General features: G+C 37.1%; 1 protein-coding gene and 1 pseudogene across 1 annotated transcript in view; both read left to right on the plus strand.

Annotated features, from left to right (window-relative positions):
- The window catches only part of LOC126015454 (NADH dehydrogenase [ubiquinone] 1 alpha subcomplex subunit 6), a 566,806-nt gene that overhangs the window by 514,415 nt on the left and 27,022 nt on the right, over positions 1-25,369 (plus strand). The window lies entirely within an intron of this gene.
- LOC126015792 (olfactory receptor 148-like) lies at positions 3,680-4,614 on the plus strand (annotated as a pseudogene).

A 25,369-nucleotide genomic window follows, 5' to 3' on the forward strand; every position in this document is an offset into this window, starting at 1 on the left:
CTTAAACTAAGGGAAAATGTGGGCTGTACTACAACAGAAATATGGAAGTGACAAATTCTCCCAAGCAGAACTCTTACAGGCTGACTACACAAGCATGACTCATATTTTACTGGGTTGGGAATGGTTTAGAGGCCTGGATACTGGCATGAAGGAACTGGGTACAAGTCATAAAGCTGTAGATTTGATTTCTCATAATGGTTTTTATTAGGTACTTAGCATATTCCAGGACAGATCTTTTCAGAATATTTTGCAAGCACCTTCCCCAAACTTTGAAGTACTTCCTATTAACTACATACCTGCTACTATTCAGCAGAGACTACTTTGTGTTTCAACTTTTGCCCAACAGAACAAATAACAGTTGCTGAAATCTACAAGACGGCAAATGTCACCTTAGTTGCTTTCTCTGTCTCTCTGTCTCTCTGTCTCTGTCTCTGTCTCTCTCTCTCTCACACACATACTCTCTCTCTCTCTCTCTCTCTCTCTCTCTGCATTTTCCTGTCAAATCCACTCAACAACCTTTCAAATGCAATAAGCCCCATTTTAGAGACAGAGAAACAGAAACACAACAAAGTCAGAAAATTAGAAAGCAAGACCTCCACTTAAAATCAATCAATTGATATGAAAAGACTCTCATTTCTTTAGCACCAAAACCCTCTATCCCTTGAGCAGTTACTGCAAACCCTTCCTTCCCTGTGTCTGAGTGACCCTGTATGGAGCCCACATGAGGTAAACAGATGAGATGCTAAATCAGACCATGGGCACCTCAAGCCAGGACCTCCAAAACAAATCCAACACAAACTAACTTCAGGCCAGTTGAACCCCTGAGCCCCTGAAAGTCAACTACAGGAGTCTGGGAGAAAGTTGAATGCTGGCTGTCTGGGAGAAAGTTGAACCCCAAAGGACCCCAAGACTCTAAGGATTCAATAAAACAATCCTATAGACATTTGAGAGTTTATGACAATAATTGCAAAGTAAGTCAACTGTCTGAAACTGTGACACTATTCTAGTTATCATTCTCCCGGGAGTTCAGTCTTGATCTCAGTTGAAAACCTGTGTTCATGGGCTATTATATTATGTTGTTTTATTATAGTATTTTCCATTACTTATGAATTTTCTTCTTTTCAAAAGGCCATTAACATCTGAATTGCTTTCTCTCTCATTTTAATTACTTATTTTCCCACTCTATAAAAACAAATATTTTGTTCTAAGCAATTATAAAAATTGCATACATTCATAAAAATTATAAAAAGTTATTCAATCTTTTTAGTCAAAGAATTATTCATCTATCTTTTAAAGAATATCTAAACTTCTCTCGTTATACACAGAAGCTTAAGCTAAGAACAAGTTCACTATAATCACATGTATTAGGAAGAATAAAAAATGGTTTTAAATAATCTAAGAACCAAAAGAATTACTTCAGATATTTCTAAACATTTAACAAAACAAAATAATTCTTAGGGACTAAAATTTCCTAATGGGTAAATAAGGTAGTTCCAAGAATAGGTAACTTCATAGAAAATAATCAACACTTCCAAAATAATTTCTCAAGTGTTAATTTACTAATTATTTAGAAGTATTTATTTATTTATGTATTTATTTATTGGTTTTTGGGTCACACCCGTCAGCACTCAGGGGTTACTCTGGCCCTATGCTCAGAAATCACTCCTGGCAGACTCTGGGTACCAAATGGAATGCCGGGATTTGAACCATCATCTTTATGCTTGCAAGGCAAATGCCCTACCTCTATGCTATCTCTCAGGCCCCAGAAATATTTATTTCACAGGAAATGTAAATAATGGTACTGATTTAATCACAGACTTTCATGTTTCCTTTTAGGAAACCCAAATTACATTCCATAAGAATTTTCTTTGTTAGATATTTCTACCAGTATTTCCCAATTTAATCCAATTTATAAGATAATTCTTTTTTAAAAAGTATTAAATCTTGATGAATAACAACTAAAATATAACATACTTTGCTAAATAATTCATTGACTAGTTTTTAAGTCAAATCTCATAAGAGCGGCATTAGAGGAGATTGGGGCCTGCCTTCCAGGCAGCTGGCACCCATTCAATCCGGAGCATTGCTTCTGCTCCCTGAACACATTCATGAGTGATATCGAGCACAGAACCAGGAGTAAGTACTGAGCACCACTGGGTCTGGCCCCAAAAAAACTAAAAAAGAGCAGAAAAGTGTAAATATAATGAGAGACTGACCAATTGACGTTCCATATTAGTTTTTACTTCTCTGACATTCACTTTAGGCTAACTTAAAATAATTTTTTAAATAATAGGAGAGCAAAGATATTTACTAGAATGGAAAAGGGGGAATAGCATGGCTTATCAACTGGTTCAAAGTCAGTAAAGTAGGTGGGATAAATCCAGATATATTCTATTGCAGAATGTCTATAGGTAAGGCTGTAGTCTCTACTTAAACTTAAGAGAATAGACCTAGTGATTTTAATCATTAAAATTTTTAATTACATGAAAAATCTGGAAAGATAAAATTCAAAATAGATTTGCATAATTAAAAACAATTGACCTCTTTTTAAAATTATTAAATATCCTATGTTGATATATTTATCACATAGTTGAGTAAAGAGAAAATATATAATTTAACCTGTGAACAAAATTGAAGCTAAGGATAATATCCCATTACATTGTTGCTATTTTTTTAACTATTTTTTATTTTGCCTTTTTTGGGTCACACCCGGATGCTCTCAGGAGTTACTTCTGCTGTGTCATATATATCTCCTGGCTGGCACGGGGGATCATATGAGATGCCAAGATTCCAACCAGCGTCCGTCCTGGGTCAGCCGCTTGGAAGGCAAATGCACTACCTGTGTACTATCTTTCTGGCCTATTTTTGAACTATTTTTAAGGAGTTTGGATCACATATAGCAGTTCTCAGAAGTTGCTTCTGGGGTCCTTGAGTGACCATATTTGGTTTCAAGGATCAAACAGGGTTAGTTATATGCAAGGCAGATGCCTACATTCCTGTACTACCACTCTATATACATTTAAAAATCAACTTTGCTAGTAATAAGGGTATTTATAGTAAGAAATATACCAAATATGATAAAAAAATAACATAGGAAATAAAGGTACCCTCCAATTCAAACATCACTAGAGGAGCAGGTATTCAAACCTGCCTGATGGAAAGGGAATGGAAAGAGTATGGGAGGGGCTGGTGAGGTGGCGCTAGAGGTAAGGTGTCTGCCTTGCCAGCGCTAGCCAAGGAAGGACCGCAGTTCGATCCCCCAGCGTCCCACATGGTCCCCCCAAGCCAGGGGCAATTTCTGAGTGCTTAGCCAGGAGTAACCCCTGAGCATCAAATGGGTGTGACCCCAAAAAAAGAAAAAGAGTATGGGAGAACATCTGACATTTGATGTCATGCAGAAATTATCTAGTGCAACCAGAGACAAGGATTCCAGGATATTATTGGTATTATTTCAATTCATTTTAGGCCCACATTCAGAAAATAACGAGGATATTGTGAGATATAAACTCATAAGTCGATTTTCTAACTGGTAAATGATTTCAATAGCAAACCTACTTATATTTCTACAGAGATAAGTAAAGAGATTTGGTTGGATGGTCAATGTGTCCTTGTGCCTGTTTAGCCTCCACCTTCATACTTTCATGAGTTTTGTCTCTATCCAGACCAGTCCTGCAGGAACATGAGGAACCACACAGAGCTGAGTGAGTTCATTCTGCTGGGAATACCAAAGACCCAGGGAGTGGAGATGGTTCTCTTTCCCCTCTTCTTGGTCATTTACCTCTTCACCATGATAGGAAATTCACTCATTTTGACAGCCATTTTTCCTCTTCTGTCCTTCACACTCCCATGTACTTCTTCTTGGGGCTACTGGCTCTTTTGGATATAGTTTTACCAGCTGTTACCTGCCCTAAAATGCTGTTCTGTCTCTCTGGCCAGAACCGAGCCATTTCTTTCAATGGTTGTGCCACACAGATCTTCTTCTATCACTTCCTGGGGTGTACTGAAGCTTGTCTTTATTCTGTGATGTCCTATGATCGCTTTGTAGCCATCTGTTACCCACTGAGGTATTCACTCATCATGAGATCCGAAGTCTGTGTGGGTTTGGTCATAGTAGCCTGGACAGTGGGCTGTGCTCTTGGCTCCATTCTAACTGCCTTCACTTTTAGACTGACCTACTGTGGCCCGAATCAGGTGGACTACTTCTTCTGTGACATCCCTGCTGTCTTGCCCTTGGCCTGTGATGATACATCACTGGCCCAGGCAGTGGGTTCTGCAGCTGTATGCTTTCTGGGTTTATTATTTTGGGGCACCATTATCCTCTGCTACATGCGTATCGCGATTGCCATTTTAAGGATGCGCTCAGCAGAGGGCAGGAAGAAAGCCTTCTCCACCTGCAGCGCCCACCTTGCTGCTGTCCTCTGTTACCTCGCTCCTGTGGTCATCATCTATCTGCAGCCCACACCCAACCCCTTGGTGGATGCCACAGTGCAAATATTTACTAATATTGTCTCTCCCATGCTGAACTCACTGATCTTTTCCTTAAGAAACAAAGACGTAAAAACATCTCTGAAAAAAGTGTTTTGCAAATATTTACTTCTAAAGAATAAATCATAGGGTTAAATAATAGTTCAATGTGGAAAGTGCTTGCCTTGCATGTGGCCTCCGTATCTCCCTATATGGTAGCTCAAGTCTTCCTGGAGTGATTCCTGAGCACAGAAGAAGGATTAAGCCTTGAATACAATTGCTCAGGGTCCCAAAACCAACAACGACAATGAATGAATTATAAATTTTGCAAGTGATGAAAAAAATGTATTGTCTCGCATCCTCCTTTTCCTTCCTCTTCATAATTAAGTGAATAATTGAAAATGCTTTCTTCTTTATATTTGGTTAAGAAATAAATAATTCTTTTCTATAATCCATGGAATCAATAAATGACTCCAAAATTATTATTATCTATTTGTATTAGTGTTGAGTTTCAATGGTCAAGTAAACAGTGGGACACAAAAAATTCTATGTATTTCAAATGAAAAAATCAATAGCTTTTAAAATATGAGAATAAAGAATTTTATCCCAATGCCATGGCCCTTGTTTGTAAATACTTGCTGAGAATCAACTGGAAGGCAAGCTTAAGACAGAAGTTGAAATGTCTTTCTTACATTTATTCTTCTTATTTTTCGGGTAACATGGTTAAAATAGTGTAATAATTTAGCTTTGATATACAAAATTATTGCCCCTCATCATCACTACAGTGTTTATCCCCTCTCCCATGGACACATTGATTACACTTGTCCTCATCTTCCTCACCTCCCACTTGACAATTACTAATTCATAATCTCAGGTTCACAGTTCGAGTGTTTGCTATCATTTAGTACTGAATATTCCCTTGTTTTTCTCATAACACATCAACCATGTAGTGATAGCATGTAGTATTTGTCCCAATTTTGACTTTTCTCATTTCTCGTGATTCCTTCCACATCAATCTATACTGCAACAAACTGCAAGATTTCATCTTCTTTACATATACATAGTATATACATGTTGCTTGAATGTAATCTCAATATTTTTAATTCATCCATGTGTCATTAAGACATTGAGGTTGTTTCTTTATGCTGGCTATTGTACTTAGTACTTGCATATATCTTATCAAATTAATGTCTCTGCATTTAGAATGTAGACATTAGGAAGTGAAACTGCTGGCTCATATGGTAGTTTTTCTCCACTTTTTAAAAAAATTAATTTTTTTATTTAAGCACTGTGGTTACAAAGTTCTTCAGTGTTGGGTTTCATTCATTCATAAATTGTATGCCACCCTTCAAGAGTGCACCCTCCCACCACTGATGTCACCTGTTTCTCTCCCACCCGCATCCCTGCCTGTCTGTAGAGCTGGCAATTTCTCTTTTCCTTTCTCTCTCTTTCCTTTTTCTTTTTGTCATTGTGGTTTGTGCTATTGTTAATGGAGGGATGCCTTTAATATCTCTTTTTCCCCTTATAGCACCAAGTTCTTGTCCAGAGTGATAAATTCTAACTATTATTGTCATAGTAGACCCTTCTCTACACCACCTGAACTCACCACTCTTTGTGTCAAGCTTCCTATCCTGGGCTGGATCTCTCGACCCTTATCTTTAATGTCTATGGATATTATTGCCAGGCAGTATCTTGTTTTTCTTATATCTCACAAAAGAGTGAAATTATTCTATGTGTATCCCTTTCCTTCTGACTCATTTTACTCAGAATAATCATCTCTATATTCATTTATTATAAGCAAATGTCATAACTTCATTTCCAAACCACTGCATAGTATTCCATTGTTCAGGGGTCCTCAAACTATGGTCACATGTAGCCCACCCACCAAGGACATTTGGCTGCTGAGATTTTTTTTTTTTTGCTGCCATTGACTGTCCTCCTTAGCAGTCAATTCATCCCAGGCCCACAGGGGTCCTCAAAATCAGGCCATAGTTGCTATTGAAATACTATTAAGTTTGTTGGTTTTACTTGTTCTTAATTTTAATTACTGTATTAGTGCCCCCCTTTTTACTTCAAAATAATATATGCGCAGTGTTCATAGGAAGTTGTTTATAATTTTTATAAACTGTAGTCTGGCCTTCCAATGGTGTGAGGAACAGTGAACTGGCCCCAGTTTAAAAAGTTTGAGAACCCTTGCATGATGAAAACCTCAGGCTCCAAAACTAGGACCTGGAGAGATGCAGATCTGGAAGCAGAAGTCAATGCAGGAAATAATTCACTCAGTGAAAGGGGGCAAGAATGGGTTCAGGAATTTCAACACTCAAGGTAATAATTCCACCACACAAGCCTTCAGCTCCTAAGAAGGAAAGCAGCTTAGTGGAGGAGGGCCAATGAATGAGTGTCCTGCATTCCTAAAACCTGGGCTTTTATTAGCAAGAACCAGACCACACGCTAGGGTGAAGAAGGAATACTAAGTAGGGAGGGATCCAATAATCCAATCACTTGAGGGGAGAGAATGAATACTGAGTAGGGTAGGATCCAACACCCTGAAGAAATACCAATCAGTCTCTTGTTGGACACCTGGGTTATTTCCAGACTCTGGTATTATAACTATTGTTGCAATAAACATGGAAGTACAGAGTTTGTTTAGAATTGTGTTTTTGTGTTCCTGGGGTATAACCCCACGTGTGGTATTGCTGGATTATATGGAAGCTCAAAGTGGGGAAAAGAAATGAACAAACATTTCCTTAAAGAAGAAATACAGATGGCCAAAGGGTATATAAAAATGCTGCATATCGGGCCAGGAAGGTGGCGCTAGAGGTAAGGTGTCTGCCTTACAAGCGCTAGCCAAGGAACGGACTGCGGTTCGATCCCCCGGCGTCCCATATGGTCCCCCTGTAAAGGAAGCTTGAAACAGCCATCAGGCAAGGACAGGAAAGTGGGCTAGACGTGGCCCTCAAAAACACTGGGGTCGTACAGGCATCCATGACAATTCTGGGAGTTTCCTGACTGCCCTGATTACCCACCCCCCTTCATTCACAATTGTGGGAAAATGCCAGATGTCATGTACTTCCTAAAGCAAATCAATCTACTGTACCTTTCTATTGTTTAAAATACTATATATAGCTTGTAAGCTCATGGTTCAGGGCTGGCAGATTCTGGCTTATGCTGGATTCTGACAGCCCCTGCATGCTTGTAAGAAAAATAAACCCTCTGCTATTGCATGAGAGATTGTGGTCTTGGTGTCTTTGAACGGCGCATCGTTCTCCTGAACTTAACATTTGGAGGCCCCAGCGAGATATTCACGCCTGTTCAGGGACATCAACGCTTCACCTCGGGGTTTTGAGAAAACCGGCGCCTAGGAGGTAAAATGTGCACTTGGTGTGGGCAGTGTGACTGCCGTACGAGCCCGTGAGGGTTCTCGGTGGCGGCTGACAGACGTGTCTAGGGGGCCGCAGGTCACAGATCTGAGGGACGCCTCAGTGAGGTTTGGGGATCCCGAGGACGCTCGGGAGCCCTTCTGTATGTATGACCCTTAGTGGGGTATACATTGGTAAACTGCCCAAGTATCGGGACCTAGGTCAGATTCTGTTTGTCTGTCTGTCTGTTACCGTTTTGTGTGAGTTGTTTCTCCTTGTCTTGTGTGACTTGGTTTTATTGAGGAGCCCTAGGGAGAAGTGGCCAGAGGGGCCCTTCTCATCAGGGAGGAGGTCGGGCGAGGCCTCCTCAGCAAGGAACAGAAATCTTGGCTCCAAACGTAGGAGACTCCACGGAGCTCCAAGGATCAGTGCAAGTCCCGGCCGGGCTTTCCAAAGTGGGTGTGAGCCCTTCGCAGATCCTTCAGGTTGGTTTGATTTCATTTTGATCTCATTTTTAGTTTTGGTTTATTTTTTGGCTTTCCACTTCTCTGGTTCATTTTCTCCTGTCTCTCTCTTCAAAACTGGAAGTTACTCAGTGAGGGAAAAATCCCTCCCAGTCCTGGAGAGGTGTGGAGTTCATTGGGCATGGCCCAGAGAGCAAAAGAAATTTGTAAATTTTAACGTGAGAGTGAAGACCGGTCAGTGTGAGTGGTGAAGTGCTTGGCAAAATGTGTGGGGAATTTGTGTGATAATTGATTTCTTGATTGTTATTATCTATTGCCTTTTCTCAGTCAACCATGAAGCAGGCTCAGACTGCTCAGTCCAAGGTCTCTTGCTGGAAAACTTCCCAGAGGTGCAAAAATTGGTGTTAAGTGGCAATTTCTATACTTCCTTGTTATTTTCTGTTTCGTTGTGTTTTTGTATTTCAAGGCAGGCTCTGTTAGGGACAGGGCAAGGTGGTGGTCGCAAACTCTGCCTCTTTGCTGGCCAGCAGGACTTAAATTTGTCCTGGAGGGGCTGGACTTTGTAACTAAACACCTCAGCCAAAAGGTAAAAATCAGAAAAATCTTGGAAGCTGCCGTCTTGTTGCTTCTGGCTGGGAAGCTAAGAAATTAGTCAGTTAAAAAAAAATTCTTTACTGGAGCTTATCCAAGAAAGGAAAACTTACCAAACTCCCTTCCCCCCCCTGGTTTACATATCGAAGAAGAAATTGGGAGTGGCTGGGATGAAACTAAGTTCTAATACAGACTGGAAAATGCCACCTGCCATAAGAAATTTCACCAACTCTAAGAAATTATCAATCAGTTCAGAAACAGGTTCCAACAGCATTGTAATGTGGGAATAATACAAATTTTTGTATTTCTATGTCTGTTAAAAATAATATTAATTTTAAAAGGCCAAAACTGTGTGAAAAATGTTGTGGTTAGCATTTTGATAATATTGTTAATCTTGTGAACGCTTAATATTGTTGAAATGCCTAAATCTAGATAACAATATAAAATTTAATGTAGTTTTAAGGTCTTAATGTAAAAATGCCTAGATTGTCTTTACTAAGTGTAACAAAAAAAATTTGGTCCTGTCAGATAAAAGTAATTCTAGCAATTTGTTTTCTAATTGGGAAAAATAAAAGAAATAAAAGTTTTAGGTATTTGTATAAAGTGCAAACCTTTTAAAATTAAAGTAAAATTAGTCATATTTAATATCTCTAAGGTTTTTATAACTTAAGTTATACTGTAGTGCTTGGATGGTTACAATACCTACCTCTCATTTGCTAAAGTTGCATCTTGTAAAGCTTAAGTAACTTGGTAACTGGAATTTAAAATATAATATGTTCTGAACACTGTCATAAATTTGGCATTTTAATCAATAAACAGGGTATATTTGTAGTAAACTCATTTGAACCTATGATAAGTTATAAAGTAGTAAAAAATTGTAAAATAAATTTTTAGAAACTGCAAAATGCTATGTTTGAAATAGTTAAAAAACAAAAAACCATTTTGAATAATGTACTAAGTTGTTCAGAAAAGTAAAGTAATTAAAATTGAGTAAAAAAAAATCAAACTTTAAAAACTATAACTCCTCTAAATTGTAAATTTAAAATACTTTTAAGAAAATTTATGTTTTGCTTTGGTCTAAAGCATAGCTAAAATATTTTTAAACACCTTTAAACTGAACTTCAATATTTTAAATTTTTGATTATTTTTTTAAAAAAGGTCTAAAGTCTGCCAGAAAATTTTGTAAAATATAAATTGCTAAATTGCTGGTGTCTAATATGTTTTCTGCTTTAAGCTAAGTCCAGAAGAATAAGCAAACTTCTACTCTCTGTATGTAAATTTATTTACTGCCAAGAATATTAATAAGTGTATCACAAGGAACTTTGTAAATCTTATTGTAAAAGCCTCCAGACAATAATCAGGTTTAAAATTTTCTGTGCAAAATTAAGTAACATTTGCTTTTTCTCTCGTCCTAGCACCTTTTAATATCATTTTTATGTCATGGCATCAGTTTGCTTTGCATGAAATACAAACAGGTAAATTTCCTCTCTGCATGAGGAGTAATCCCCGTGCAAACAAGAAATCTTAAAATTAATAAGGGGACCCCAAAGCCCTCTTTTGGGGAAATAATCAGGCTTAAGGTGGTGTAACAAGCAGGCACCGTTAGGCATCTGGCTAACAAAACCAGGAAAACATCAAGATGAATGGCCTGAAAAAGGAAATGGCAGATTTCTGAACCTGCACTAACTGGCCACGACCACTCTCACCCTCACCCTCAGTCTCAAGAAAGAACTTGAGGTCAGAGTCTCTTCCAACCCTGAAGAGGAGTGGAACAGGCTACTTCTAGGAAAATCCTGCAGTGGGTGAGAAGACAACAGCCATCCGAGAACCAACTCGTTCTTACATCAGCCTAGCCTAAGTAACTGTAACGTGACAAATCTGCTGTGTCCCCACCCTATCCTCAAAAATTCTGTAAGTATTGGGAGTGCCCCAAATGGAGATTTCTCCAGTAATATTGTGTTTATGCAAAGGAAGGAGCCAAAATTTTTTCAAATATCTAGTAAGGTGCAAGGTTAAGGTGGAGAGAAAAATAATTTTTATAATTAAAGTAAAGTAACCTAGGTGTAAAAGCATTTTTTATTAATTGTACTCAAACAGATCATAAATTACAAATGTAAGCATTAGTCTAACTAAAAATAATTCAGAGCTGTTTGTTAATAATGCTATAATGCTTTAATTTCTGTTGTTTAACTTGTGTTATCATTAATTGTTACACACTAGGTGTAAAAAACCTTAGATACAGAACAAGTAAGAAACCCCCCGGAAAACTTCTTCATAAGTCTTTTTCAGATACTTCTCAGAAGCCCGCAGCTTGAATGGTCAGTGGCCTGAACAGACTACAAAGGACCCCCCCTGCATATCCATCTGACTCAACTTCCTGGACCGGGGCAAAATGAAGATCACCTACTGTACCAGATGACAGCATGGGACTGTAAAACCACCGGTCAGGCATACTGGAAGCTCCCTTCCAGTTGGAACTGAATCGTAATAACCAGATTAGTAGTAAATCACACTTTTTAAAAAGCAGCTGGGGAAGGGGTCAGGCAAGAGAAATGCCTTGCATTGCCCTTGAAGTTTTTAATTTGACCTTCCATTATTGTGTGCTAATTAACTGCGCTCTTAAGGGGGGCCAATCAAATCAGTAATCACCCACCCCCCTTCAAGAAAGGCTAAAACAAAAATTCCGGGTTCAAAACAATTGGTTTCAGTCCTGGTTCAAGTAGTCCCCCTGGCTAACAACTCTAATGTCTGCCATTACAGGCCCGCTTGTGCTCCTGCTGCTATTACTGACTATAGAACCTAATGATTACTAGGCAGCAATATAAGGCACTTAATCAAACAACCCAGATCTCTAGGATTAGAGATCAAACAAAAGAAAAGGGGGGAATGTAAAGGAAGCTTGAAACAGCCATCAGGCAAGGACAGGAAAGTGGGCTAGACGTGGCCCTCAAAAACACTGGGGTCGTACAGGCATCCATGACAATTCTGGGAGTTTCCTGACTGCCCTGATTACCCACCCCCTTCATTCACAATTGTGGGAAAATGCCAGATGTCATGTACTTCCTAAAGCAAATCAATCTACTGTACCTTTCTATTGTTTAAAATACTATATATAGCTTGTAAGCTCATGGTTCAGGGCTGGCAGATTCTGGCTTATGCTGGATTCTGACAGCCCCTGCACGCTTGTAAGAAAAATAAACCCTCTGCTATTGCATGAGAGATTGTGGTCTTGGTGTCTTTGAACGGCGCATCGTTCTCCTGAACTTAACACCCCCAAGCCAGGGGCGATTTCTGAGCACATAGCCAGGAGTAACCCCTGAGCATCAAACGGGTGTGGCCCAAAAACAAAAAACAAAAAAAAAAAGTAAAAAAAAAATGCTGCATATCAATAATAATTAGGAAGATGCAAATCAAAACAACAATAAGATACCATGTCACACCAGAGACTCACACACACACACACACACACACACACACACACACACACACACACACACACACACTTAAAAAAATTGCCAGTGTTGGGTTGGATGCAGGGAGAAAGGGACTCATTCATTGTTGCTGAGAATGCAGACTGATCATTTTATTTCTGGAAAACAATATGGACATTCTTCTTCCACTTTTTAACAAAATTTTATCTACTTTCAAGTAACATTTCCAACAGTAACATTTCAAGTAACATTTCTCAACAGTAAAATTAGGGTTCCTTTGTTAGCAAGCCTGCCAAATCCTGGTTTTGACAATCTTTTGATACCACCATTTTTCTGGTGTGCAATACTATAACATGATTGTTTTGAGTTTCAGTTACCTAATAATAAGAATTAATAAATAAAAATTTTCATACATCATTTTATATATATTTACAGAAGATGCAACCATTTATTTCCTCTCCCCACTTTATGAGGTCATCAGTGGTTTTATTTGTTCAACTTTGTGTCTACTTAATATATAATTTGAGTCAACACTTTATCTGACATGTGTGAAAATATTTTCTAATACTCAGCAATGTTTTATTTTTTTGTTGTTGCTAAATTTCTTTTACAACACAAAAGCTTTTTTAAGAAATCAGAGCTGTAAGACAGCGGGTAGGGTTCTTGTTTGCATGCTGCTGATCAAGTTTCAATCCTTGTCATCCTATATGGTAACTTAAACATTTCCAGGGGTAATTCCTGAATTTAGAGTCTGAAGTAACATCTGGATAGATGCTGATAGGTGTGGACCCAAAAAAGGTTTTTTAAGTTGATGTGATCTAGTTCCATTTTACTTTGTATTCTTGGCTCATGGAATAAAATACTAAGAGACACTTCTGAGTACAAATCCTGAGAGCTCTGCTGATGCGCTCTTCAGTGTACATAATGGAGTCATGTTCTAATCTTTAGCCCTTTTTTATTTCTGAATCAGAGGCAGGAAGGTGAGCATCAGGGATTTAGCTGGTATTCCTCAGGGGTCACTCTTGTTTCTGTACTCAGGGATTACTCATAACGAGGTACCCACCCAGTATTGAACCTGAATTGACTACTTGCAAGGCAAAAACCTGACTCACAATCTCTCCATCCTCTAATCTTGAAATCATAGATCTACTTTGAAGTAAGCTCTTTGTGTGGTGCGAAATATAGATATAACTTCAAGTTTTGCCTATGGCACTCCAATGTCTCCAGCATTATTTGTTCAATGCTCTACTTTATTCTCTCAGCTCCTATGACACAGATTAACCATCCATAGAATTGAGGGTTTATCTGTTCTCTCAGTTCTATTTCATTGATCTGAATGAGTTTTAAATCTAGCACATATACTATTATTATTCTATTTTCATAGCAGAATTTGAGTTTAGGAAATACAATTATTCTAATATACATTTTTTCAAAAATAGTTTTAGTTATTTGGGAGTTTTATGGTTTTATATAAATATTACTAGAGTTTGTTCTAGGGTTTTTTTGTCCACTTCTGACTAGAATTTATAGATGGTCAATAGGTACATGAAAATAGTGTTATCAACACTTGTCATCAAGTAAAACCAAATAAAAAAACAGTGTGTATCATCTCACAAATCAATTTCTCATCCAAAAAGTGAGACACAACTAGTATTGGTAAGGATTCAAGAAACTAAACTTATAAAACGAGACTCTTAAGCCATCTATAACAAGTAAATAAATTAGTGAGTCCTACTTTTATATTTCTGGAATGATGAGGCTAAAATTGAACATTCTGGAAAAGCATGTTACTTAGATTTCACACAATGGGCTAGTATGTAATAAAGACTTGAGACATACATCTATTTTGTCCAGCAATATCAATTTTCTTTTCATAGTAACTCAGAGTTAAGCTATAGACAATCAAATTAGTCTTAAAGAAGACCCAAAACTCAAAATGTTCACTTTAAAATTGGGATGACTTTGGTGGTAAGGGGGAAAATGTAGTTCATATTATTAATATCAATATTATGATAAACATGTAGTCTCTACAACTTGAAAAGAGAAGATTACATAAGAAAATTATGTAAAACTTTCACCCAATGAAACAAGACTAATTACCACTTTATAAATTATGATTATTAATTCAGAGGAAACATAAAAATGCTTAAGAGCTAATAGAAGATTATTTAAATTTCCCAGCAGAACCCTCTCATCTCTATGATGGCACTCTCAAGGGTGTTGCCATTTCTTCAATAACTTTAAGATGCAAGAAAACAATTTGAAAATCCAAAAACAGCAGAGAGCAGATTCAGTATCTGAGGAACAACAATGACAAAACCAAGTGATGGGATGTGTCCCCAAATCAAAACACAGTGGTAAAGAAGATTCACAACTCAGATCCCCAATTGTTGAGATGACACTTTGAAGTACTATGCATTGTTCTCCCACACTTAAGCTTTCTCAACTGCTAGCATGTAATTGCTCCCTATACTCTGAAGATTCCTGCTTCTGGGATAAAGTGTGGATAAGCTTTAGAGAGATGATAAGATCATTTAAAATCTTAAAAAAACACAAGGAAAGATTTTTTTTTTATTTTTTTTGGTTTTTGGGCCACACCCGTTTGACGCTCAGGGGTTACTCCTGGCTATGTGCTCAGAAATCGCCCCTGGCTTGGGGGGACCATATGGGACGCCGGAGGATCGAACCGCAATCCGTTCCTTGGCTAGCGCTTGTAAGGCAGACACCTTACCTCTAGCGCCACCTTCCCCGGCCCCAGGAAAGATTTTTTTTTATCTAATTTTGAGCAAGTCACCCAAAGAGAGAGAAGGGACATAAGATTATTAGCAACCTTTGTCTGGGTCACTAAATTAAAACATAATATATTTGGGGGTCTGCAGGTGTAAAAACCAAGCCAAATTTTATGACCCCCAAAGGGCTAGAGTTTGTACAAAATTTGTGTGACTGTACAGACTCTGAAGATCAAAGGACAAGAAATGATGGTTTTGCTTCCTACAGTCATGAATCCTTGGACCTGTAAGCAGTCCAAAGATTGCTCTATTTCTCAGTTACTTTGCCCTTCACTCTAGAGTCCCATGCTTCAGAGATGATGGGAGAACTTGCTGATAAGAGATGCTGCTTGTTCTATACAACACAAAAAGAGGCCTTTGCTCTTTTCTCTATATCAAACAACTTGCATATATTTTCTTTACCCTTTGCTTCTCATTGTTTTAGCACCTCTTTAAGTTTACGAATGACAAAGTTACCCAGACACATTTTAGATATTTCTCTGACATAGAGAAAATATACATCTATGTCTTAGGGGGGAAACACCTTTATGATACAAAGGAAAGGCAATATTATGGTCTATTCCCAATAGGTGAAAATATGTATTAGGGGCTCTTATGATTGGTGACTAGGGCACTAGATGTCTATTTAACTAATTAATATTTGATCCCTGGTTCCCATAACCCTGCCAGCTGTGATTGGTGAGCATTTACCATGTGATTCCCAGATATAGATCAAAGAAAATGAAAGGATGTTTAAATGGCTCAACTTCCTTCTGCTTTACAATAAAAAGGAACATCCCTAATTTGTCTTTAAGTCTCACTTTGTTATCTCCCCTTTCTCTTTTGTGACCTCCAACAGATTTGCGATATTTGTAGTGATATCCTTATAGTAACTGCTAAACAAAATACTATATGTCACAAGACTACTGCAAATATTTTAAGAAGGAACCATTATACAAAGCATGTGGTTTCTCTCCAGCCTTTCACCAACATTCTCAAATTTAATCATCAAAGCCATGCTGCCAGTTATATGTTATCTTAATTAGACAAAATGTATTGCATGAATAGCACAATGTACTAAGCACCATGATAAGAATATACCACACTTCAGGACCGGAGAGGTGGCACAAGCAGTAGGGTGTTTGCCTTGCACGCGCTAACCTAGGACAGACTTCAGTGTGATTCCCCAGCGTCCTATATGGTCCCCCATACCAGGAGCGATATCTGAGCACATAGTTGGGAGTAACACCTGAGCATCACTGGATATACCCCCCCCCAAAAAAAAAGAAAAAAGAAAATTAGGAAGCAAGACTTTCTACTTAAAATCAATAAATTTATAGGAAAAGTCACTACTTTCTTTAGCACCCAAACCCAATGCCCCTAGAACAGTTACTCCACTCTCATGTGGCACTCATAGGAGACCTAGAAACACTAATGCAGACCATGGACACCTCAGGGTAGGCCATTCTTCAACATGTCCAACATAAACTGACTTCAGGTCAAATAAGAACCTGAACCCTCAAAGCCAACAAAATAAGCCTGGGGAAAAGATGAATGCTGGCTATACTCCCACAAGAACGCAAAGGACTCCAAACTCACAGGAACAATTAAAATAATCTCTATAGACCTTGAGAGTTTAAGACAATAATTATAAAGTGAGTCAACTGTATCAAGTTGTGAGGAGACTAATCTAGTTCTCATTTTCCCAGCAACTCAACATGCATGATGTAAATGAAATTGTGTATCTGTAAATTAATCTTAAGCCCTTTTTATAAATTTTCTCTTATAACATTTTTCCATTCCATTGTGAATTCTATTCTTTTCAATTTGTCCATTCGCCATTATGAATCTCTTTTTATAATAATAATTTCTTTATTTAAGCACTTTGGTTGCAAACATGTTCGTAATTGGATTTCAGCCATAAAATGTGTACACTCCTTCACCAGTGCAACTTTCCCACCACCAATGTCCCACCTTTCCCTATTCCTCCATTCCCTGCCTGTATTGGAGTGGAATAAGTCAGAGAGAGAGAGAGAAAGATAAATACAGAATAATCTCATGAATTACATTCTCTCTCATTTCAGTTATGTTATTTTTTCCCACTTCTATAAGGATAAATGATTTAATTTAAGCAATTTTAAAAGTGTCCAATGTTAATTCAATCTTTATTAGTTCAGGAAATATTTACACTATGCAAAAAGAAAATCTAAAGTCAACAAAGGAGACAAAGAGACTTAAGTTAAAAAGAGCTTCAATATTCAATATATTACATTTATTGGTAGGAATAAAAAAGGACTTGAAATAGAATGACCAAAAGAATCATTTGAAAAAATGGTAAATATTTAACCAAACCAAAATATTTACTTAGGTCTATAATTTCCTATTGGCTAAAGATAAAGTGGTCACAACAATAGGTTGCTTCATGAAACTTAATCAATACATCCTTAATAAATTACCAAGTTTGAATTTACTCATTATGTAGAAGATGTAACTGCCACCTAAGGTACAGGCAATGTGAATATGTTTCTGATTCCATCATGGATATTTGTTTCTGTTAAAAAACCTAAATTCAATTCCAAAAGAATTTCCTTTGTTAAATATGTCTAAACAACATTTGCAAATTTGATCTTTCATAAGAGACCATTAAATCTCAATAAGTACCTGAGTTAATACTCAGAAGGCAGAATGACAACAATTATACTAAAAATACACACACACAAACACCACTTTGGGTCATTAAAAAATCACAGAAATGAAAAATAAAATGAATCATACTTTGATAAAAAAATTTACTAATTAGTTTTTTTAATATCTTTATTTGAGCACCAAGACAATAACCATAATTGTAGTTGGGTTTCAGTCATAAAAAGAACACCCCTCCTTCACCAGAGCAACATTCACATCACCAATGCCCCCATCTCCAACCTTCCCCACACCGCCTGTATTCAAGACAAGCATTCTACCTCTCTCACTCATTAACAAACGACACATGGAAATATAAATAGCTCTTTAGATATGAGAATAAATAATTTTATTATAATACCATATTCTTGTTTGTCAATAATTTGAGTTGCTGAGAATAAGACGAGGTTAGGACAGAGGATGGAATTTTTCCCCACATTTCTTCTTATTTTTTCCCACATTTATTTTTATTATTTTTAGGTAACATGGTCACAATAGTGTCATCATTTAGCTTTGATGTACAAAGCCACCTCATCTCACCACCACTACAGTGTGCACTCTACTCTACTATTGACTAGAGCAGGAGTGGCGAACAAGTTCGACACAAAGAGCCAAAATTTTAAACTGTGAGAGTCAGAGAGCCACACCACGCAGTGACCTGCCAAAACAAACACTCACACAGAAGCATATAATTTTTAACAATAATATATTCAACACATATTGCATTTTGCCATTTTGAATGAGGGTCAAAATCCTGCAGAGATGGTGAGGGTGTGCTGGGTCTTCCACACTAAGAACTAACAGCAAGATGTGACCCAACATGTGACACACAGGTCCCTCCCGCTCGCTGGCCCATGCAGTTGTTTCCGAGGGATGGGAGATGGGAATACGCGCTTGGAGATCTCTCCTCAGAGGTCCCTCCTCAGAAGCAGCAGAACAAAATCCAAACTTGGCAAAGAGCCACAGTATACAAAATAATCATAAGAGGCAAAGAGCCGCATTCATTTTGAGAGCCGCGTGTTCGCCACCCCTGGACTAGAGAGATGCTTTGATATCACTAATTCCATCTTTTTAACCTCCCACTTCACAATATTCACAACTTGATACTCTCAACTTTACAGTTAAAGTTTTTGTAGTCACTTGATATCAAATATTCTCTTCTTTCATCTGATATACCACCCCTGAGTGACATCTTGAGGTATTTTTCCCCTTTGACTTTTTTCACATACCACGGTATGCCTACAGCTCAAACCAAATAGAAGCAAACTGCAAGATTTTATTTTCCTTTAAGATGGCAGCATTTCATTGTGTGTATGTAATCTCATTGGACATTGAGGTTGTTTCCTTTCCAGGCTATTTTACTCATGGCTTGCTTTCATCTTATCAAATTCATGTTTCTGCATTTAGGGAAATGCAGAGATTTTTGTGAGCTTTGTAGGTGCTTAATCTATCTCGGAATGTATAATGTGCAAATATTTTCAGCCATTCAATGATGTCTTTTTAGTTTAGCTGAGATTCTTTTAACATGCAAAATCGTTTTAATGAATCAGTCCATCCGAAAAGAGCCAAAAGTAAACTAAAAAGCAGAAATCTCACCATCACCGCTGTTTTCTTGGGTCCAGGATTCAGATCCACGTTCAGGGCGCCTGGATGTTGCATTAATCCCTTACTTGCGTTGAGTTCAAATACCTATGGATCTTCTTTACTATGGCGTCCATTGTGCAAGGGTGTGTGTGCCTCTTCCTTCAAAATAGGGGCCTGATTTACTGCTCAATCTGGACTGGAATGGAAAATGTGTTTCATCTCGCCTGCTACACAGCCTTGTGAGCATCTCATCTAAGGATCTCTGTCTCCAAATTACTTTCAGGTTTTGTGATTGCCCCGGGAGCTCCCCATGGCCTATTAGGTCCTGAATCTTGGAATTTCATATTCGACTTCTGCTTTTCCAAGGGAATACTTACTCGGAATTGTTCATCTTGGACGCTGTAGATTTTTTCTACTCTGGAGCTTGTAGTTGATTCCTTTACATCTGTTTCTGGCTTTGAACATCCTGTGTTAGGTTAAAAAAATTTTTTCTATGCTTTATCTGGTGATGCGCTTATGCAAACAGCCACTCTTTTACCATTGCTTAATTGTTCTTTTTACAATGATAAAAAATATTACTTCTGTACATTATTATTGTTTCTTTACAAAAAAAGGGGGGATTGTAGTATATGTAAAAGTTTCCATAAGATTATTCTTTGAATTGTTGTATATAAAAATATTTCCTTAGGATTGTTCTGTGAATATTGCCCCACCTAGACCTTCCAGGTGGGGGCTCAGTGGAGTTGGCAATAAATAGCTTGGACAGAAGAGAGGGGTCCTTTTGCGAAAGCTGTTTGCAAGCTACAAGAGGATTCTCTCATGTGCTCTCTCTTTGCCCAATCTTTTACACCCTAACCTTCTTGTCTGTGTGGATTATTATTTGCTGCGGATAAATATTACCAAGGTCTCCCCCCGAAAGGGGACAAGGGGATGGGAAGTAATTTCTCATTCTGGGGACTGTTCTTGGATTCACAAATACCCAACAAAGGATTTAACACCACAGATACATTACATAAACCACTTAACCACTTAATAAATTACAATATTAGCTCAAGGAAAATAGGAAAATGTTTAAGAGTAATGAGAGCTTATTGGAACTTCACAGCACAGCCCTCATCTCCAGGATAGCTACTCTCAATGATGTTGAGATTTCTTCAATGCTTTAAGAGTGAAGAAAAATATTTGAAAACCCAAAAAGAGCAGAGAGCAGATTTAGTCCCTGAGAAACAACAGTGACAAAATAGAATAGATAGAATATGCCCTCAAACCAAAACACAGTGGTCAGGGGATTCACAACTTAGGGAGTCATAATTAATAAACTGATTCTTCTAAGTGCTATACACTATTCTACTCCTCAGCTCTTCAACTACCAGCATTTAATTGCTCCCTATAGTCTGAAGACTCCTGTTCCCTGGGTCTTGAGATAAATTGTGATTAAGCTCTAGAGAGAGGATAAGATCATTTAAAATCCTGCAAAAATCACAAAGAGAGATTTGTTTTTCTAACTCTGAGCAAGTTACCCAGGACAGAGGACAGACATCAAATGATTAGAAATCCTTTCTCTGGGTCACTGGAATGAAACATAAGACATTTGGGATCTATAGTTTTTGAACCCAGGCCAAATATCAAAGCCCCCAAAGGGCTGGGGTGAGACCCTCAAAACTGCACACACTCTGAAAATCAAAGAACAGAAAACACTGGTTTTTCTTGCCTGTGACACTCATGAACCTATGCATCATGTAAGTGCTCTGAGCTTTGCTCTTTTTCTCATGTTTATTTTAACTTCATTATAGAGTCCTGTACTTCAGAGATAATGAGAGAGTTTGCCAATAAGAGATGCTGCTTGATATCTGTTTATCTACACTTTGCTTTTTATTTATTATTTAGGATCTACCTCAGTCTAAGCACCACACAATTTAAATTAAATTGAAATGAAATTTAAAAATTTCATTCAGGGCCAGACATGTGACTTGGCTCAGTGGCAGAGTATCTATCTACCTTACAAGTTTGAAATCCTGGGTTCCATCACAACAAGACACACACACACAAACACACACACACACACACACATTTAACTTAGACATTTTCCTAACAGGGAGAAAATATACTTTTATTCTTAAGGGGAGAAAGACCTTTAGGATTCAAAGATTAGGAAAGACATTCTTATAGACTCTTTCCCATCTCTGAAGAATAAGTTATTTGGGCCACCATGCTAATATGATGATACTGTGTTGACTTTCCATGTGGCTAACTGAGGCTTGATCCCTGACACCTCTATGGTCTTCTACATGCTCCCAAGTATGGGTCCTGAGCAAAACACCATGAGAAAGCCATAAGCATTACCAGATGTGATCCAAAAACAAACAAAAGAATGTTGATTTCACCCTAATGGCTCATGTTCCTTTGGCTTTACAAAACTAATATATTTCACCTCTTTTCTTTTTTTTTTTTTTTTGATTTTGACTTCTGATTTTATTATTCAATTTCTCTTTTCTATTTAAAGTAATCTTCTGTGGATTTGCCCTCTATCAAAATCTCCAGCAGGTAAAAGATATTTTTAGTTATACCTTTACAATAATACAATTTGTTATACAAATTATATGCCACAAAACTACTGCAAATATTGTAATATGGAATGATTATACAAAGCATATGATTTCTCCTCGGCTTTTCATCAACACCTTCCCATTTAATTGCCACAGCTATCCTGACAGCCATCTGTTATCTCAATTACACAAAAATATTTCATGAATACCATGATCACTATATCTTATACTTATATCTATTATATATAGATATGCTTATATCTATTATAAGAATATCCCACACTTCAAAGAACACAATTAAAATGGTGCATGTCTTCAGATATATGGGAGACACAAGATATTAAGAGCTTTACTATATTATGCCTTATCTTGCCCTAATTATTATAATATGCTTTAAAATTGTCACAGTTGGCAGAAAAAAAATTTTTTTTGGTTTTTTGGGCCACACCCGTTTGATGCTCAGGAGTTACTCCTGGCTATGTGCTCAGAAATTGCCCCTGGCTTGGGGGGACCATATAGGACGCCGGGGGGATCGAACCGCTGTCCGTTCCTTGGCTAGCGCTTGCAAGGCAGACACCTTACCTCTAGCGCCACCTCACTGACCCCTGGCAGGAAAAATTTAACTCCTTAGTAAAGTTATAAGCAGAGGCTCAGAGAGTAGAAATCAAAAACCTTGCTCATGTCTCCAACAATCAGAACTGCAACTAGTATTCTCCAATACCAAGTCCAAGTTCTCTCTGATATGCTGTGCTGGGCCTTGCCCAGAGATATATCTGATTTGAGCTAAATTTTGAACCAGATCATCACATAGGTTTCTATAATTAGTGTAACCTTTTATTATTACTTTAATTTCCATTCTAGATTCCATGATGTCTGATGACTAGGACCTGGCTGGCAGCTAGTCCAGAAATGGTGAGAAATATATCTTGTAATATTGGACTTTTAAAAATGTGAAGTAGCATGTTTGTTAAAACAAGCAAAATAAAATATGTGCTTTTCTCATACTTTCCATATCTCCTTCATTCAATTCTTAAACTAAAGGAAAATGTGGACTATACATCAACAGAAATATGAACGTGACTAATTCTGCCCAGCAGACTCCTGATGGGCTACACAGGCATGACTCATACTTTACTGGGTTGGGAATGGTTTAGAGACCTGGGTATGGGAATAAAGGAAGTGGGGACAGGTCATGAAGCTATGTATCTGTTTACCCAAAATGGTTTTTATTGGTTGCTCCGCATATTCCAAGACAGACCTTTCCACAGAATATTTTGCAAACACCTTCCCCAAACTTTGAAGTATTTCCTATTAATCACACACCTGCTACTATTCAGCAGAGGTTACCTGGTGTTTTAACTTTTACCCAAAGTAACAAAATAACAGTTGCTGGAGTCTGCAAGATGGCAAATGTCACCTTAGCTGCTCTCTTTCTCTGCATCCTATTCAACAACCCTTCAAATGCAATAAGCCTCATTTTAGAGACAAAGAAACAGAAACACAGCAAAGTCAAAAAATTAGAAAGACCTCCATTTAAAAATCAATCAACTGATATGAAGACTCTCTTTTCTTTAGCACTAAACCCCGCTATCCCTAGAGCAGTAACTCTGAACCCTTCTTCCCTGTGTCTGAATGACCTCTGTATGGAGCCCACATGAGGCATAGAGATGAGATGTTAATGTAGACCATTGGCACCTGAAGCCAGGACCTCCACAGCAATTCCAACACAAACTGATTTCAGGCTACTTGAACCTCTGAACCCTGAATCCCTGAAAGTCAACCACAGGAGTCTGAGAGAAAGATGAATGCTGACTCTGCTCCCACAAGATCCCTAAAGGACCCCAAGACTCTAAGAAACCAATAAAACAATCTCTTATAGACATATGAGAGTTTACGACAATAATTGTAAAATAAATCAACTGTCTGCAGTTGTGAGACTATTCTCATTCTCATACTCCCAGGAACCCAGTCTTGATCTCAATTGATAACCTATGTCTGTGGATTAGTCTATGTGCTATTATATTATGTGATTCTCTTACAGTATTTTCCATTATTTATGAATTTCTGAATCACTTTCTCCCTCATTTTAATGACTTATTTTCCCACTCCTATAAAAACAAATGTTTTCTTCTAAGCAATTATAAAAATGTGTAAATTTATAAAAATTATAAAGATTTATTTAATCTTTTCTAATTCAGGAATTACTTTATCTTTTAAAGAATATCTAAATTTCTCTCATGATACACAGATGCTCAAGCTAAAAACAAGTTCCCTATAATCACATGTACTGGGAAGAATTAAAAAAAATGGTTTTAAGTAATCTAAAGACCAAAAGAATTACTTCAGAACTGTCTAAATGTTTAACAAAACAAAATTATTATTGGGACTAAAATGTCCTAATTTATAGAGATAAGTTAGTTCCAACAATTGGTAACTATTGAAAATAATCAATACTTCCAAAATAAATTCTCAAGTTTTAATTTACTAATTATTGAAATGTATTTAAGTCACAGGAAATGTAAATAATATTACTGATTTAATCACAGTCTTCTGTATTTTCTTTCAAGAAACCCAAATTTCATTCCATAAGAATTTTCTTTGTTTAATGTTTCTAAGCAGTATTTCCCAATACAATCTACCTTATTCAATGAAATTTTTAAAAAGTATTAAATCTTAAAAAAAAGTATTAAATCTTGATAAGATATGAATTGACCAGAAGTTATATTTAAAAGGCAGGATACTCACAACTATACAATTCATATATAATCTGGATCTTTAAAAATAATCACAGAAATAACAACTGAAATGAAACACACTTTGCTAAATAATTTATTGATTAGTTTTTAAGTCAAGCCTCAGAGGAGCAGCAAAGTATAGGAGCTTGAGACCTGCCTTCCAGGAAGCCAGAACCCATTCAATACAGAACACTACTGATGCTCCCTGGCATATTCATGAGTGATCTCAAGCAAAGATCAGGAGTAAGCATTGAGCATCACTGGGTATGGCCCAGAAGTCTAATAAATAAATATAATAAGAACAGAATAGTGTCAAATACAATGAGAGACTGACCAATTCATATTCCATATTAATTTATACTTCTCTGACATTTATTTTAGGCTGACTTAAAATAATTTTTATATAATAGGAGAGAAAAGATACTAAACTAGAAGGAGGTAAAAAGCTTGGTTAATCAAAGGGTTCAAAGTCAGTAATATAGGATGAGTAAATCCAGATATGTTCTACTGCAGAATGTCTATAGGTAATGCTGTATTCTCTACTTAAACTTAAGAGGATATATATAGTGATTTTAATCATCAAAATTTTTAATTATATGAAAAATCAGAAAATATAAAATTTCAAAAGAGATTTGCATAATTAAAAACAATTGAACTCTTTTTTAAATTATTATGTTAATATGTTTATTATGTAATTGACTAAAAAGTATACAACTTATTTCAGGACCAAGACTATTAAGTGGTG

The sequence above is a fragment of the Suncus etruscus genome, chromosome 8 (assembly GCF_024139225.1).
Source record: "Suncus etruscus isolate mSunEtr1 chromosome 8, mSunEtr1.pri.cur, whole genome shotgun sequence".
Taxonomy (NCBI): Eukaryota; Metazoa; Chordata; class Mammalia; order Eulipotyphla; family Soricidae; genus Suncus; species Suncus etruscus.